The following is a 16355-nucleotide window of genomic DNA, read 5'->3' as shown; positions in this document are numbered from 1 at the left end:
GTGCAAAGCTGCTATAGCAATGGCATTAAGGTTTTTTTTGTTGTTGGAAGGGAGATTTAGACTTAAAAATGAATCATATGGCATAAGTTTTCTTATGAGTTTTGATAATGAAGTCATTACTGAATTTAGCAGTCATGTGAGCTTGAACCATAGTTAAAGCTCACACGAACTTTATCTAGCTAGCAAACACATTGCTTTGAGAAGCTCAAAGTTTTCCCTAGGACTCACAGTGCATAATTGAAATAATTTCTAGATTTGGATTTTTTAAACTATGATATAATGTATTTCTTGAATTCAAGAAATTAAAATCAGTGATTTATGTGCATATTCATTCTTTTACGCGCACACACACACACACCCATGTGCTTATCATAACTGTACAAAGAGGGAATAGCCTCTGTCTATATGTAACACTAGGAAAACTAAATACTGTACATCAATTTCATCTTGTAAAGGCACTTCAACACAAGTTCTTTGGTATTACACTGAACAGTTTGATTAATACTACATACAGAGCAAGGCGTGTGTGTGTGTGTGTGTGTGTGTGTGTGTGTGTGTGTGTGTGTGTGTGTGTGTGTGTGTGTGTGTGTGTGTGCAAGGTATTACGCCTTGCCAAGGTTTGGTATTACGCCTTGCTTCTACAATTGTTTTTATAGCTCTCTCTCTCTCTCATGACATGAGGCATGTGTCCTAAACTGATTGAGCTTTCAAGCTTATCATTAAAAACAAACACAGAACCAAACTGCTACTTGGTCCTGACTTGCACTTTAAACCAGGATTACTCCTACTGTGACAAAGTGTCAACTTCACAAAGCATCACTCCCAATGTGACAAAGTGTCAACCTCACAAAGCATCACTCCCAATGTAACAAAGTGTCAACCTCACAAAGCATCACTCCCAATGTAACAAAGTGTCCTCTGACAATCTGTAATCATCTGATATATTTTTTGTTCTGGGCCACTAAGCTCAACAGTGCATTTGACATTCTATTGTTTTTTTTTTTGGTAGTTGTTGGCGCATCGGCTTCTGTGGCCATAATGCACCTCCCAAGGTTTTTGCAGTACTTTGATCCAAGCCCGAGGCAGGATTCGAACCCGCGCCCTTTGGGTTGCTAGGCTGGTACTTTACCCGGTCGGCTTCTATTGTTGTCTAAGCCTTGATAAGTTATTTATCTGGTAGCATAAAAAGCTAAACAGCTTCCATTATTACTTCCCCAAACACTTGGTATTTGTTAAAAACAAGTTTATTCTACTGAAAGGTGTTTTAAATGCCAAAAACAAATGTAATCACCTTTGCAAAAACAAAACTATTCCCTTTACCCTTCAGTAGTTTTTTTTTTTTTGGAATAATGCTACATCAATACATTATGACTAATTCTGCCTATTATTACTGAATCATTGTTAATAATCAAGAATATTGCTATTTCTTATTTCCTCTTTAGCATGCTGATATAGAAAGTCCTCAAATTCCAATTAATACATCTGAAAATTTATAATTCCCCATAAATACATTCTGATTTGCTGCTCATTTTCAGATATTTCATTAAAATATACTCCGTGATATTTCATCACTGCCTTACTCGTTTGGCCTATAACAGATCCCTCTCATTTTTGTTTTCCCAATGTTTACTTTGCACCAGACTGAATGAATACAGCACTGGCCAAACACGTTTACTGAGTGTGCTGTTTTAGTCAAAATCATTGAAAAATGAAGCATAATAATGTTTGGTACTGTTGATCCCTGTGTTGAATCAGTACATTACTAGTGCAAACCTGGATTATGCCGCAAAAATACTTGACTGTACTTGACACGATGAAAAGTCATCATGTCAACCTTATTATCTGGGGTGCAAATAACAGTCTATAGGGTATTTTAGTTGGTAAATGTCAAAGTGCTATTGACTGAATGCTTTCCTTCTGGCAGGTGGCTTTAAATTAAAGACGAACTTTCTGGTGTTTGTTAATGATTGTCAGGAGCACAAGATTCAGCTCAGATAAATCCAATCAACCAAAATACACATCACCCTTGTTTGATACATACACAAGGGGGTATCAAAAAGTTCGTACCCTTATCTACAAATAATAGCCCTAGAAAGGTGAAACTTCACAGGAACTTTAAAATCCTTTTCTATGTACTCTCCATGTATAATAACACATTTCTCCCATCTATGGATCATAGAAGTCCACACTTTTTGCCTGAAACCACGATTCCACATCACTGATGACCTCCTGAGACAAATCAAAGTGGCATCCACGTGATGCTTTGACATGTCTTTAGTCTCTGGATCATACTGGTACACCCAGCATTCATCATTTGTCACCAACCAATCAAAAAAGTTCTCAACATCCACATTACACAAACAAATCCAACAGTTGGAGAGAACATTGCATTTGACATTGCCTCTGCAAAGGCATCAGCAATCTTGGAACCCATTGTGCATGGACCTTAGACATGTACAGATGGTCATGTAAAATGATGTGGGCAAACCCAAAACTAATTCCCATTGCATTTGCAATGAAATGAACTGTCACACGCAGCTGTCACTCAGCACCAGCTTCTCAACCTTTGAAACTGTCTCACTGTCTGTGGATGTTGATGGCCTTCCTTCTCTTGGCTCATCAAAGACTTGTACAACTGCACTGGAACTCCTGTTTCCACTTTTTTTTTTTTTTTACAGTGGATGGACAATTCTGCCCATACACAGCTTTCATTTTTTCGTCAATTTCCTGAGCTTGCTTGCTCTGCAAATGCAGGAACTTGATCACTGTTCGATATTCCACTTTGTCAACCATAGCATCTTTCCTCAGATTCCGAGCTCCACCTCTGGTGTATGATCACCTACAGGAATGAAATTTCACATGTTAGTTATTGAACATATAGACAACTTATATCAAAAACTGCATCTTCCTACCGATGTTTTAACTAGGATTACGAACATTTTGATACCCCCTGTATACATACAATGGATAATTCATTAGGAGCACTACTATTACTTGGTGTACAGAGGTCACCATATGGACCTCTGTACACCATGGAAGCAACTTTGCTAAACTGTTGCTTTCCCCCATTATATTTATCAGCACAGCCTCCACAGCATCATTCAATTCATAGACCATACAGAAAGTAGTTTTTTTTTAAACGATGCCTTCACACTACATATGTAATTCAATTAAACTATGGTGTATCTACGCCAATATTATATACTTAATTTAAACCCATATTATATTAAGCCTCACACATTGAATCTTCAAATATTGTATCATTCTGTTCACCACTTGGCATCTCTCATATTGTGGAACCACTTTGCAACTGTGATGGCATGTCTGCATTATCTGGGTATCTGCCCACCCACTGATGACAGGCCAACAGCTTTGAAACAGTGACTGTCTGGGTGGTGGTATCCACTGAGAATAAATAACAGTAGTCTTCTTTACAAGAGAAGTGTTACTTATTCGAAGTAGTGCAATGCCTGGTATCTCGTTGTGGAGGTAGCCACGATATGAGATACAATTAAAAACTATGCCTTCACACTATGCACGTAGTTTAATTTACGGGTAAACTATGGTGTATCTACACCCATATTATATAGAAAGTAATCTGTATGTCTGATGGGCCTTTCAATTCATCTAACAAAAGCTTTGTTACATAACATGCCATCTAACTGAGAACATTTTATTAAAATATATTTTTACTATATATATTTTTACTATATATATATATATATATATATATTAATAAACTGTACTTTCTAATTAATGACTGAGGGAAAAGCAATAAAGAAGAAAGATGTAATTATATATTTATTAGTGGAAACCGGACAGTGCAAATCACAAGCTACTTTCAAATACTAGGGCTAATAATTAGTTAGTAGCTAAATGCAGACAGTACCGCCAATGATTATCAGTCAAACATGTCCAGTATTTAGATCAAATAAAAAATTAAGCAGAGCAAATGGCTACTGATATCAGAAACATACTAGTACTTGCAGGACACCTGTTAGCAAAGCAACAAGCTTACACAAATATATGAGCCGACCGGGCTAGCCGAGTGGGTAAAAGTACCAGCCCGGCAACCCAAAGGTCGCGGGTTCGATTCCCGCCTCGGGCTTGGATCAAAGTACTGCAAAAACCTTGGGAGGTGCAATATGGCCACAGAAGCCGATGCGCCAACAACTACCAAATAAAAAAAAAATATATATATGAAGAGATGACAATCAGACAGTCTCCATGACACATCAAACTAACCCAACAGTTACAAACCATTTAGTTCTCTTCTTTTCAAAAGATTTTATTTGCTACTTTCATGATTTTTTAAATTATATCAGGCCAATTACTGTTTGATTTATGTTATTGATTTGATAATGATTGCTCATATCTTTAGTTTGTTAATAAGGTACAAAATTTGACTTTACTGAAAAATATTTGAGGATGTTTCCTTCGTTACATCGTGTTCCCAATACTAATATGTCAGGGGTTAGCATTATAGTTTTGTTTAGTATTTTTTTTTAATTCACACACAAGGCAGTACATTATATCATATCCAGTTGTATGCCAGGTTAAGTCAACTTGGATAAGACTACTGACTGGTACTTTTCCATGAAAACAATTTAAAAAAAAAAAAAAGGAACAGGGGAGTGATCATAAATCACCGTAACTAAACTGGATGAGTGGAAATCAGTTTACAAATAACAAAGCTACTATTACCAAAAATAGTTCCAGGTATCTTGATTAGGTGGGTTCATGCTGTACTGGCTTATAACTACCAATATTTTTATAACTACCAACAATTTCCTGAATGTAAATAAATTATAAGATTGTTTCATTTTAATACTCAATTTTTGAAAATCTTTCTTTAATAAATGAACTTAAAAATAATTTATAAACCAGTTTCAGGTATTTTGTGGTTAAATAAATGATGTAACGCACTCAACGAAGGGATAAATTATATTCGTAAACTAATTCATATAAAAAAAAAAAAAAAAAACTGGTATAGGCAAACATTCGTGAATGTGTGTATGTATACACAACACGTATATATCACAAATACACACAAATACAAATGGAGAAATTAAAAAAAAAAAAAAAATAGCTTTCACCACTTTCATTTATCTCTACCTATGTGTGTGTGTGGAGATACAATCACAAACAATATAAATCGTACAAATTCCTTGCACACAATTCGTATATGACTTATAAATGGCAACACAACAGGTGTCGATTTTGGGCAAAAGTAAACCATTATTTGGACTATTAAGCAAAATATAGGCTACATTAAAAAAATAATAACTGCCTCTTCCATTTTATGTACACATAATACAATTTTAATAATATAACATTTGATATTATTACAAAATCTATTTGACATCGATTATAACACAAGGGACTTACATCCTACATGTAAATATATATCTTATCACAATAACTAATATTTTTTTGAAGGTAAGACTGAGATAAAATATACTTATATAAAATACTCACAAAAAGTGAGAGGTCTACAACAGCGTGTCGGTTTATAGTTCAGAAATGTCCCTCAGCAATACAAATACACTACAAAAAACGTATACACAACTCCCCAGCTATAGTATCTTACACAAGCCCCTTGCTATTATGGGACACACATAATAGCCGTTAATGGCATTTAGGAATACAGTTGACCAATCAATAAAGACGTCTCTAGTGAACAAACCAATCACACCTTCCGTTTCTAAAATTTTCACCACTTACCAAGAATTAAATATGTGCAATTATGCTTTCCATGTCTTTACTTGCTGAACGCAGCTTAATTTAACGTATTACAACAAGGTGGCACCAAAGGTAATAACAGAAAAATTCACTTCCAACACTTTCAGTGGTATTTCTTTTGTTATTATTAAACATGATATTTGAAATAAATTGCTACTATGATAATATATATTTTCCTCATTACAACTATGAAAACGTTTTGCACAAAAATAGGAGAGGATGCGGGAAGAAAGCAATACTCTTAGAAAATACAGTATTAAGCTATATATCAGGGGAAACGTTTATATCGTTCATCTTCACCCAAAGGTTCTATGCCGTTGAAAATTTTACTTATGGAAGATAAAAAACAACCATATCTGTTTATATATAATAACAAAAAACAAGTATTGCGATATCCATCATATAATAAATTATATTGCAAACATCGAGACATTAGCATTAGAATAGGTATATAATCAAAAAGCACGCTTATACAACACCAACCGAAAAATAACAAAAACTTCCCATTTCACCCATCCATTCGCTCCAAACGTTTCTCTAGTTCTTCCTTGAATTTATTTAAGCAATCAACTTCCACAACGACAGATGGATGTTTATTACAGCAATCAACCACACGCTGGCTAAGCAAATTTCCATACATCTCTTCTATAACTGTCTTTCCTCAATTTGATTTATGACCCGCAGGTGCGTAATCTGAGCAAGAGGAAGAATCCTGTAAACGTTGAGCCTGCTAAAGCATTCAAGGCCTTATACACCTCAATCAGATCACCTCGCAGGTGCCTAATCTCCAGACGCTGCAATTTGCAGAACTCAAGCCTTTCTTGGTAAGAGCAACCCTTTATTCCTCTCACCAATCTCGTTGCCCTTCTCTGTACTCGTTCCAGCAGCTCTACATCCTGACTAAAATGACGCCTCCAAACCTGTATGCACTACTCAAGGTGTGGCCTGACAACTTCATATCTGGCTTCATCAGCATGTTTCAAAGAAACATGTTGGTGTCTTACTTTACATTTTGCTGATCAAATATTATTAACACATCGGACTACATTTGGCCTTAATTACGTAATGTATCTAGGTCAGTAGACGAAGATAAATAATGTAATTCCAATTTTCCATCAACACAGCAATCAGTTCAGTTACTGGGTTTGGGCATATTGGCCTGGTCCAAAGCCATCGTTTTACTTCATTCCAAAGGCGTTTAGGGTTCAAAAATATGAGTTAAGGTCGTGTTTTTGAGCAAACCAAATTAATCTTTTGCACGCTCGTGTCTTCAAAGCAAGTCACGACAGACTGAGTAGATGACATAGTGCATTGTCACGCTTAAACAGAAAAGGGACGTCCACATACTGCCCAAAATGCACAGAGAGCAGAACTGTCCAGAATGTCAATGTATCCCATAGAATTCATTGTTTCGAGAAAGACTACTTAGGATCCAAGCCCAGATTGCGAGAAACAACCCCAGAGCGCATCTGCCAAACTGGTGACACATTCTATTAAATAATGTTCCGAACACCATCCAGGGACAGAGACTGTGATTTGACATTTCAAGCACAGTTTTCCAACGTTTCAGAGACCAGTAACGATGTGCACCACCAGGCAAATTTTCACTCGGTAATGCAAGCTGTGAAGTTTGACCAGTATGTTTGCAGCCTTTCCATAAAACCCAATGCCGTGCAGCTGCATCGTACGCATCATCATTGCGCTAATATTAGTCCTCTGCGGTCCCCCTCAATTATTTTAATAATTAATATTAATTTAAATTAATTATTTTAATTATATTTTTAAAAAAAAAATATATATATATATATATATATATATAAGTATGTAAGAATACATATATTTGATAAGTTATGATACCATCATAACTTTTAGCATATTAACATTCTTTCAACTTTTACAAATTCTGCTGTTCTTCTTTTTTCTACTGTCCTTACCCTTCTAGTCACTGGCACTTTGTGTAATTTTCACCTCCATCTATGCATACTTTATTAAATTTATCTATTCTTATATACTTTTGCATCCTTTAATGCTGCTTTGGGCTTTTAGGTGCATTTGTCATACCTGGCTTATCAATTTTTCATCAAATGAAACCTTTTTTCATCCATTAAAACTTTTATTTCAAATTACATTTAATACATATTCATATATATATATATATATATATATATATATATATATATATATGATAATTAAAATAAATATGATATTTAAAATAAAAACATCAGCCAGTAGTACGGCAATAATGCAGAGCGAAACAAAACGTAAAATAATATAAAATAAACAAACAGGGAAGGGAAAGTAGCGGTAGTAGGACAAAAGGTTTTTGTCCTATTACCGCTACTTTCCCTACGGACAAAAATAAATATGGCTATTTACATAGCCATATTTATTTATTTTTATCACTTTTGCCTAACTTTTACCTCACATAATATAAATTAATGGTAGTAGTGGGTTGATATGCTAAATAAGCAGCGCCTGTGCCGCCATCTATTTCTTTCCTTTCTATTATATAAGCTGGTTAAGCTTGCATTATGTCAGTGGTGTGGCTCTGATCTAGAGTGCTGTCTGTTCTATAGATTATTTTTCGCTGCATAAGGACCACCGCCATGCAAATCCTTTGCATTGGTTGATCTATCGGAGAATGGAGGTGTGGTTTGGTTCTTCGATATTTCCGCCTTTGCGATGATTTGTATGACGATTGAAATGCAGCGACTCCATGACCATTATTGGCCTCGTGGTCCTCTGTCGATATGGGGCATGATGGTCAGTCTATTATTTTGATATTTTAGTTTTTTGGTAGTTTCTTTAACCCTTTTTTGGTGATATTTCACGTCTTTTGGAAATGGTACCTTTCGAGGGGGTTCCGCTAAATTATGTATAATTGGCATTATTTTAAATTTACATCATGTTTTATTAATTGGGTTTAATGACTTAATTGACTAAATTATATAGGGAATTATCGACTACCTTTTGTCCTACTACCGCTACTTTCCCTTCCCTGTTTGTTTATTTTATATTATTTTACGTTTTGTTTCGCTCTGCATTATTGCCGTACCACTGGCTGATGTTTTTATTTTAAATATCATATTTATTTTAATTATCAGATATAATTAGGCATCATGTGGAGGATGTGCATTTGCTGCCTCTAATGATAGCTACATAGCCATATTTATTTATTTTTATCACTTTTGCCTAACTTTTACCTCACATAATATATATATATGTGTGGAAGGCAGAAACATTGGGGATGATAGGGAAGACAATCCGAATGTGGTCAGTGGGGACAAGCCCCAACAGGAGAAAAGAGGGGAGGAACGGAAAACCGTCCCACCCCCATGCCCAAGGAATGGGGATTAAAAGTTAAATGGGCTAGAGCGCCCCGTTCAGGTCGCCAATGTCAGCAGTCACTGTCAGGTAATGGATCCATTGTCCCAGACAAGAAGTACATTCAGGAGGCTGGCATTTAGTGTTATTTTGCCTTCTATGGATGTTTCTTGGGTTTTCCTTACCTTCTCAATGCCCATAATCTGAAGAGGTCAGGTGCAGTTTAATAAGTCACAGTTAGGTGTTGATGGTCTAAGTTTCCATTTCTCAAGGACAACCATTGTGTATCTCCAGTGACTGTGCTAGCTCCCGATCGAAGTACGACACATCCGGTCTTGTAAGATCGCTCCTGGTAAACAAAGGAAGGTCGTCAACGAACAGTTTGATTTCACACTCATTGTTTTCAGTTAGTAATTGATAGTAGTATATGTCAATACTCAATGGGTTCTTAGGGTATTGATCCATCCGGTATGTGTTGTTATTCTCAGGATGCAATTTTAATGTTCAGGGTTTCAAGTTAGGTGGTTTCAATTCCTTGTGTCTCTCATTCGAAGCATCATTATTTTGTCAGTCCGTCCAAATGGTTAGTGAATTTCTGGTCAGTTTAGCGTATAGCCATATAGTCAGTTCCATGGGTGCATTGAAAAGGTCCATGTCAGTGTCCGTGAGCTAACAGTTTCAAGCCCAGGGGTGTCAAGTCGGGTGATGTCATTTTTCAGTTGCCTTTTTTTTTCACTGTTTTTTTTTTTTTTCGGCTGATGCTGTATAAGTTTGCTTTCTTTCGTCATTTTCCACTACTAATGTAATGCCAAAGCTAATTGCCTTGGCATTACAACAGTAGTGGAAAAGCCAAGTAATTAGCCAAGGCTAATTGCCTCGGCTCTTTGCCGAGTTACAGCTATGTTGTTTCTTTGGTGTTGAAATTTTCAACAGTGTTATTTAATCTCATTAAAATTCTACTTGGAGGGAATCACAATTTTAATGCTGAAAATTATTGGTATACATTTAAAATAAGAGTATGGCTATATAAACGTCAATGGCAGGAATGCAAGGCATCTCTACCTGAAAGCATTCCTAGGAACTATTCCTATATGGAAAATGAATAATTCCAGCTGCAACGGCCGATTCAGCATCTGAGTTAGAAAAATGTATTCTGTATTAGAGAGAGGATAATCTTTGAACCAGCATATGATGGTTAGCAGCTGATGTCAATATTTCAGTCTGGGCGAGTAGCACAGTGTTATCGTCACAATCCTCCCCACACCGGGTGAAAAAGCCCTGGGTTCGAATCCGGTCGATGACCCGAGGACCTTTAATGGGCTTTTTTCACTCCATGGCAGAATTAGCCGGTCTCAGGCGTACATAGCAAAGTTTTTTTCCCCAGAAACTGGAGTTTTTTAGTCCAGCAAACAGACAAATCGACCAGAAAACACACACAGTTTACAGACAATATAAAAATGGCTATATCTAAGAAATTATGGGTGGCCCTAATATAATAATTTCTATTTTTTTTTTTTTTTTTTTTTGCCTTTCATTAGAAGTATTTATTTTCATGGTCGTTTGTCTAGGTAGTTTGTACATTTCCGATCAGTTTAGTCATATAGTCCATTCCATGGCATACATCAGTCAAGTCCATGCTAGTGGTCTCTGTGGATGGCAATTATTGTCCTGCATCAGGAAAAATGTTCCTGTGCATACTTAGTAAAAGCCTTGTCCTCTTCTGGCAAGTCGAGGAGATGTAGTAGTAGTGGCATGTGAAGCAAGAAAGCAAGTGCATGAGCTTATGCAGCATCAGCCAAAAAAAAAAAAAAAAAAAAATTCACATCATTCCCTCCAAATGCCTGTCCAGTTCCACCTTAAATTTATTCAACCTATCAACCTCCACAACTACAGATGGAAGTTTGTTCCAGCAATTAACCACCCGCTGGCTAAAGGCAAATTTCTGCACATCTATTCTACATCTGTCCTTTCTTAATTTGAATTTACGCCCCCTTAGGTTCGCAATCTGAATAAGTGGAAGGATCCCATCAGAATTTAGCGTGCTCAACCCCTTCAAGGCCTTATACACCTCAATCAGATCACCGCGCAGGTGACTAGTCTCCAGCCACTGCAATTTGCAGAACTTAAGCCTCTCTTGGTAAGAAGATCCCTTCATTCCCCACACCAAACTTGTTGCCCTTCTCTGTACACGCTCAAGTAAATCTACATTCTTCCTAAAATGAGGCCTCCAGACCTGTACGCAGTACTCTAGGCATGGCCTGATCTTTGCCTTATACAGAGGGACAATCACCTCCTTCTCCCTGCTAGCAAAATTCTTATATATATCATTGACAAAACCCCATGACCTGCCCAGGCAGCCTGTCTGCATTGCTCAGAAAACTTCATACCTGACTGCACAATGGCTCCCAGATCTTTTTCATTTTCTACCACCTTAAGCGTGGTACCACACAGTTGGTACGTTTCTCTGGGGTTACTTCTACCCATATGCAGTACTTTCCATTTGTCAAGGTTAAACTTCAGTTACCACTTCTTAGCTCATCTGCCCAAATTATCTAGATCCTGTTGCAGTAGCACACTGCATTACTGTCATTAACAACCCTCCAACCTTTGTATCATCTGCAAACTTCGACATTAAGTCTGATATACCTTCATCAATATCATTGATAAATATACAAAACAACAGTGGACCCAACACCGAACCCTCTGGGACTCCACTAATAACATTAGTCCACGAAGAGCAGCACCCATTGATTACCACCCTCTGTCTTCTCCCACTTAACCACCCTTTTATCCACTGTAGCAACTAACCCTTAATACCATTCTGCTCCAATTTGTACAATAGTCTTCCATGTGCAACAGTGTCAAAAGCTTTCCTGAAATCTAAATATATGATATAAAAATTATTTTTTGCATTCAGTTCCTTTGTAACCGCATCATAATATCCTATCAAATTTGTCAGACAAGACTTTCCCTAAACAAACCCATGCTCTGTCTGAATTATTGCTGTAGTCTTGTCTAGATGATCCTGCAATGCATCTTTAATCAGTGACTCCATTATTTTACCCGGAACAGAAGTTAAACTAACTGGTCAGTAATTACTCGTGTCACCCTTCGATCCCCCTTTGTGAATTGGGTGTACATTGGCAGATCTCCAGTCCGTGGGAACCTCCCCTGAGTTCAAGGATGCTCTCATCATTATGGCTAAGAGTTTGATTAGTTGCTTTGCCGCCTCCTTTAATATAACTGGATAGATCCCATCCACCCCAGGAGCTTTTCTTATGTTTAACTTTAACAATTTCTCCTCCACTTTGCTCTCAGTTATTACAAAATCATTAAATATCCTGCTACAATTTGATAACATTGTGGCATTTCCAAACCTTAATAATTCCTCAGTGTGTGAATGTAGATGCAAAATACTCATTCAGTTTGTTTGCTATCTGAGCAGGATCACGAACAATCGAACCATCGATATCAAGTGGACCAATCAGATTCATCCCCTTCCTTTTAGAGTTTATATAAGTAAAGAAATCCTTGCTGTTTTTCTTAGCATCTTTTGCCAAGGATTTCTCTTAATCTGTCTTCGCCTGCCTAACCTCTTTTGTGACCTGATTACAGACTAGCTTATATCTGCCATAGGCTTCTGAGTCGCTTGATAATTTATATGCATCCCATGCATTTTTCTTCTCTGTTACGAGTCTCATTAGTTCATTTGATAACCATTTAGGCCTAAACCTTGAACAATATTTCTTAACAGGTATGAAACTTTTAGTAGCATCCACGATTAATTCCTTGAATGCTTCTCACTTAGAATTTACTGTTGGTAACATCCTCAGTTGATCCCACTGTACAGAATTTAAAAACTTTCTGAGACCACTGTACTCACCTTTACGGAAGCAAAAACCCTTCCCTTTACCCCTGATGGTAATTAAATATTTAAGTAAATCCCACATCAGTACACTGTGATCACTGCCACCTAGTGGTTCCTTTATCTGCAAATTCTTAATACACGAATGATCACTGCTGATAACCAGACCAAGAGTATTACTCTCTCTGGTTGCCTCTCGAACATGCTGCTGCAGAAAACAATCATCCAATAAATCCACAAAAGTCTGACCAGTGGGTGAGTGACTAACCCAGAAGTTCCAGTCAATATCTGGGAAGTTAAAATCCCCCATTATAAGACATTCTGATTTACTAGCCCACTCTATTTCTCTGTACAATTGTTCATTGTACTCATTCGAGTCATTAGGCCTATAACACACTCCTACTCTTATTTTTGCTTTCGCAGTGCTTATGTCACACCACACTGACTCAACAGTGCACTGTACATCTATATCAACTGGGTGCACTTTTGATTTTATGTTTTTCTTAATTAACAGCATAACACCTCCTCCCTTTCTATCCTGTCTATCCTTTCTGTACACATTGTACTCCCCAAATTCCAGTTCAGCATTCCTTATATCTGTGTGACACCATGTCTCTGCTATCCCAACAATATCCGCCTTTGATGTCTTGACCAACACTTCAAATTCATCAAATTTATTTACTATACTTCTAGCATTGGTATACATGCAAGCATACCTGCTCCTATTCCTATTTCTAGTTACCCTAACACATTCCATATACCCACCTATTTCAGGATGACGGCCATCCGTCCCTGAAACCCCCAACACCCCTCGCTCCAGGTCGCTACTTATTCTAATAGAAGTTGTGCAAGAATCACCTTCACCTCTGCCTACGGCTACTGTTAATCTATTAGTCCTTGTATCCCCCCCAAACTATCAGTTTTCCGACCCACCTAACACTGCCTCGATAACATCAGCAAACATTCTTGCACCCTTTCTATTTAAGTGTATCCCATCCCTGTAGAAGCAGTCTCTCCTGTTAACAAGTACAGTCCAGGCTGAAAAAAATTCTATCCATTGAGCCTTGCAATCTTTCCAGGGCCGAATTGATCGACAGGGCTCTCATCATATACTCCCTCCTATCGTGTCTGGGCAGAATTGCAGACACTTTCAAATTCAGCCCTAATTCTCGGCTTTTGTTCAACAGTGACCTATACTTGTTACGTAATTCTGCCAGTCTCCTACTCTTAATATCATTAGTGCCAACATGTACAACTATATCACCTTTTGTCTCCTTAAAAGATGATATCCGCTCTACAACGTCATCAACCTTTTCCCCTGGCAGACATACCCTAGTCCTATTCCACCTGTCCTTTTTACAAAGCATGTTACCCGTTTCCCTGATAATAGAGTCAACAACAACTACTAGTTGCTGTGGGACCAGCGCATTCTGCCTTGGGGGTTGCCGCTGTGTTGCGTGATGACCAAGTGAAGCTCTGGCGTTGATGTGGGCAGACGAAAGCCTGATGGGCCCCTCAATTTAGATCTTTCGAGGGCATCCACCCTGTCCTTCAAGCTCTCATATAGGCCCATAACAACGCTGAGTTGTCGCCTGATTTCCTTACACTCCTTACATCGCGCACAGATAGAGACATCCCCCATGGCAATATCATGTTCCGTTCCAGAGAGTCGGCAAATATTTCACAAGTTGCACATTTTTTTAGGCTGTGATGCGTTGGAGAATCGCCCCCCTCGGTTCTCCCCCGAATCACAGCACTCCTTCCACTTTGTGCCCGTTGCTTTGCTGCTCTAGTTTGGGGCATGATACTTTAAATTAATAAGATCAATAAATTAAATTAATTAAATGTCAATACTACGCTATCTAATAGAAACAGTGAAGCGTATTACTCTATATAATTATACGTTAGAGCTACCAAGCTACCTAAATTAAAAATTTGAATTCCCTACCACTATATACAAAAACAATGACTGCAAGATTCGAACGAAATAACGGTTTTACCTATATTAAGTATCAATTCACAAAAACTCATTATCTAAATTAAAATAAAAATAGTCAGCGTAACTATAACTATAAGACTACGTATTAAGTACAATATAAAATAACAATTATGTAAATAAAAAGGCAAACACTTATCGTTTTTTTCGGAACCTGTAATTGACAGCTGTAATTTTTAAAGAGAGTAGTAGTAGTAGTAGTGGCATGTGATGCAAGAAAGCAAGTGTATAAGCAAGTAAAAAAAAAAAAAAATCACACCATTCCTTCCAAATGCCTGTCCAGTTCCTCCTTAAATTTATTCAACCTATCAACTTCCACAACGACAGATGGAAGTTTGTTCCAGCAATAGCGCCCTCTGATTTCAGATTCCGGGGGAAGTAAGTGATTGTAGTCATTTACCAGCAGCGAAGGTCCTCATAATGGGTACAGTCAAATATAATATGGTGCCAGGTCTCTGCCACCCCGCATGTGCAGCATGAGTCCTCGAAGATCCCAAAATTGGTTAATTTTGCATTGAGTGATCCGTGGCCAGTCAGTAGGTAAGTTGTAAATAATCCGGGATGGAACCAAGTTGGGGGCTTTGGGTGCACCCTGTCAATACTGGGTAAGAACTTTTTTGTGATTTCGCCTTTTGTTGATGCAGTCCATCGATCCTGCCATGCCTACTGTAGAAGTCTTTAGAGTCTTGTTTTCTCTGCCTTCTGATTCGCTGTTGCGTCTATGGTGAAATTCGAAAAGGTGCAGGGCAATCCCCTGGCAATGTAATATACCATACCGCAACGGATAACTCAAGGTACAGAGGAAGGGCCCCAGCAAGAACCTGGAGGGCGTGTGTTCTGGTTGTACGGCAGGCATCGGTGATGGTGAGTAGTATCGACCGTTGGATTGTGTCCAATGTTATTCGGTTTACTGCGGTTGCAGCTTTATGGAACCAAACAGGAGAACCGTAAGTTATTGCAGGTAGGAATGTAGTCTTAGAATAGACTGACAAGGGTGCGCTTATGAAGTCCTCAGTCCCGCCTTGTGATTAAGTGTAAGTGTAAGTGTGTGTTGTTGTCTTACGGCACCAGGGGTTTCCCCCATCTCCGCGTTGCTTTCATTGTGGTGAACCAGTTCACTGGGAAATGCCAGAGATTTAAAAGTGTGTGGGAATTGTTCATGTGTTGTGTTCTGTACCGTTGTTCATCTGGTCATTTAGCCGTTGGACCCCTATTGAGGCCCAACGTTGTCCCACTTACGCCCCGTGGAGGCAGACCAGGAACCCAGTAGCTGTAGATTCACTCTGGCAGGTCCTGCCGCTTAATCTCCTGGGATTTCGGCGGCTAGGACCTTAAAAAAAAATAAATAAATAAAAAAAATAAAATAAAATAAAATAAAAAAAATAAAAAAATATAAGTAAATAAAAAATCTGCGCTGGGGTAATGTCG

General features: G+C 37.8%; 1 protein-coding gene across 1 annotated transcript in view; it reads right to left on the bottom strand.

Annotated features, from left to right (window-relative positions):
- Positions 1-5691, bottom strand: part of LOC150080100 (uncharacterized) — a 59718-nt gene extending 54027 nt beyond the window's left edge. The window contains exon 1 of the mRNA XM_090381272.1: positions 5479-5691. The gene's annotated coding sequence lies outside the window, so the exon portion shown is untranslated. The remainder of the gene's footprint in view (positions 1-5478) is intronic.
- Positions 5692-16355: the final 10664 nt, after the last annotated feature.

This window comes from Mastigoproctus giganteus, chromosome 9, assembly GCF_048544385.1.
Source record: "Mastigoproctus giganteus isolate SK-2022 chromosome 9, ASM4854438v1, whole genome shotgun sequence".
NCBI classification, from domain to species: domain Eukaryota; kingdom Metazoa; phylum Arthropoda; class Arachnida; order Uropygi; family Thelyphonidae; genus Mastigoproctus; species Mastigoproctus giganteus.
Note: the sequence above shows the minus strand (reverse complement) of the source record. Positions and strands in the feature narration are given on the sequence as shown.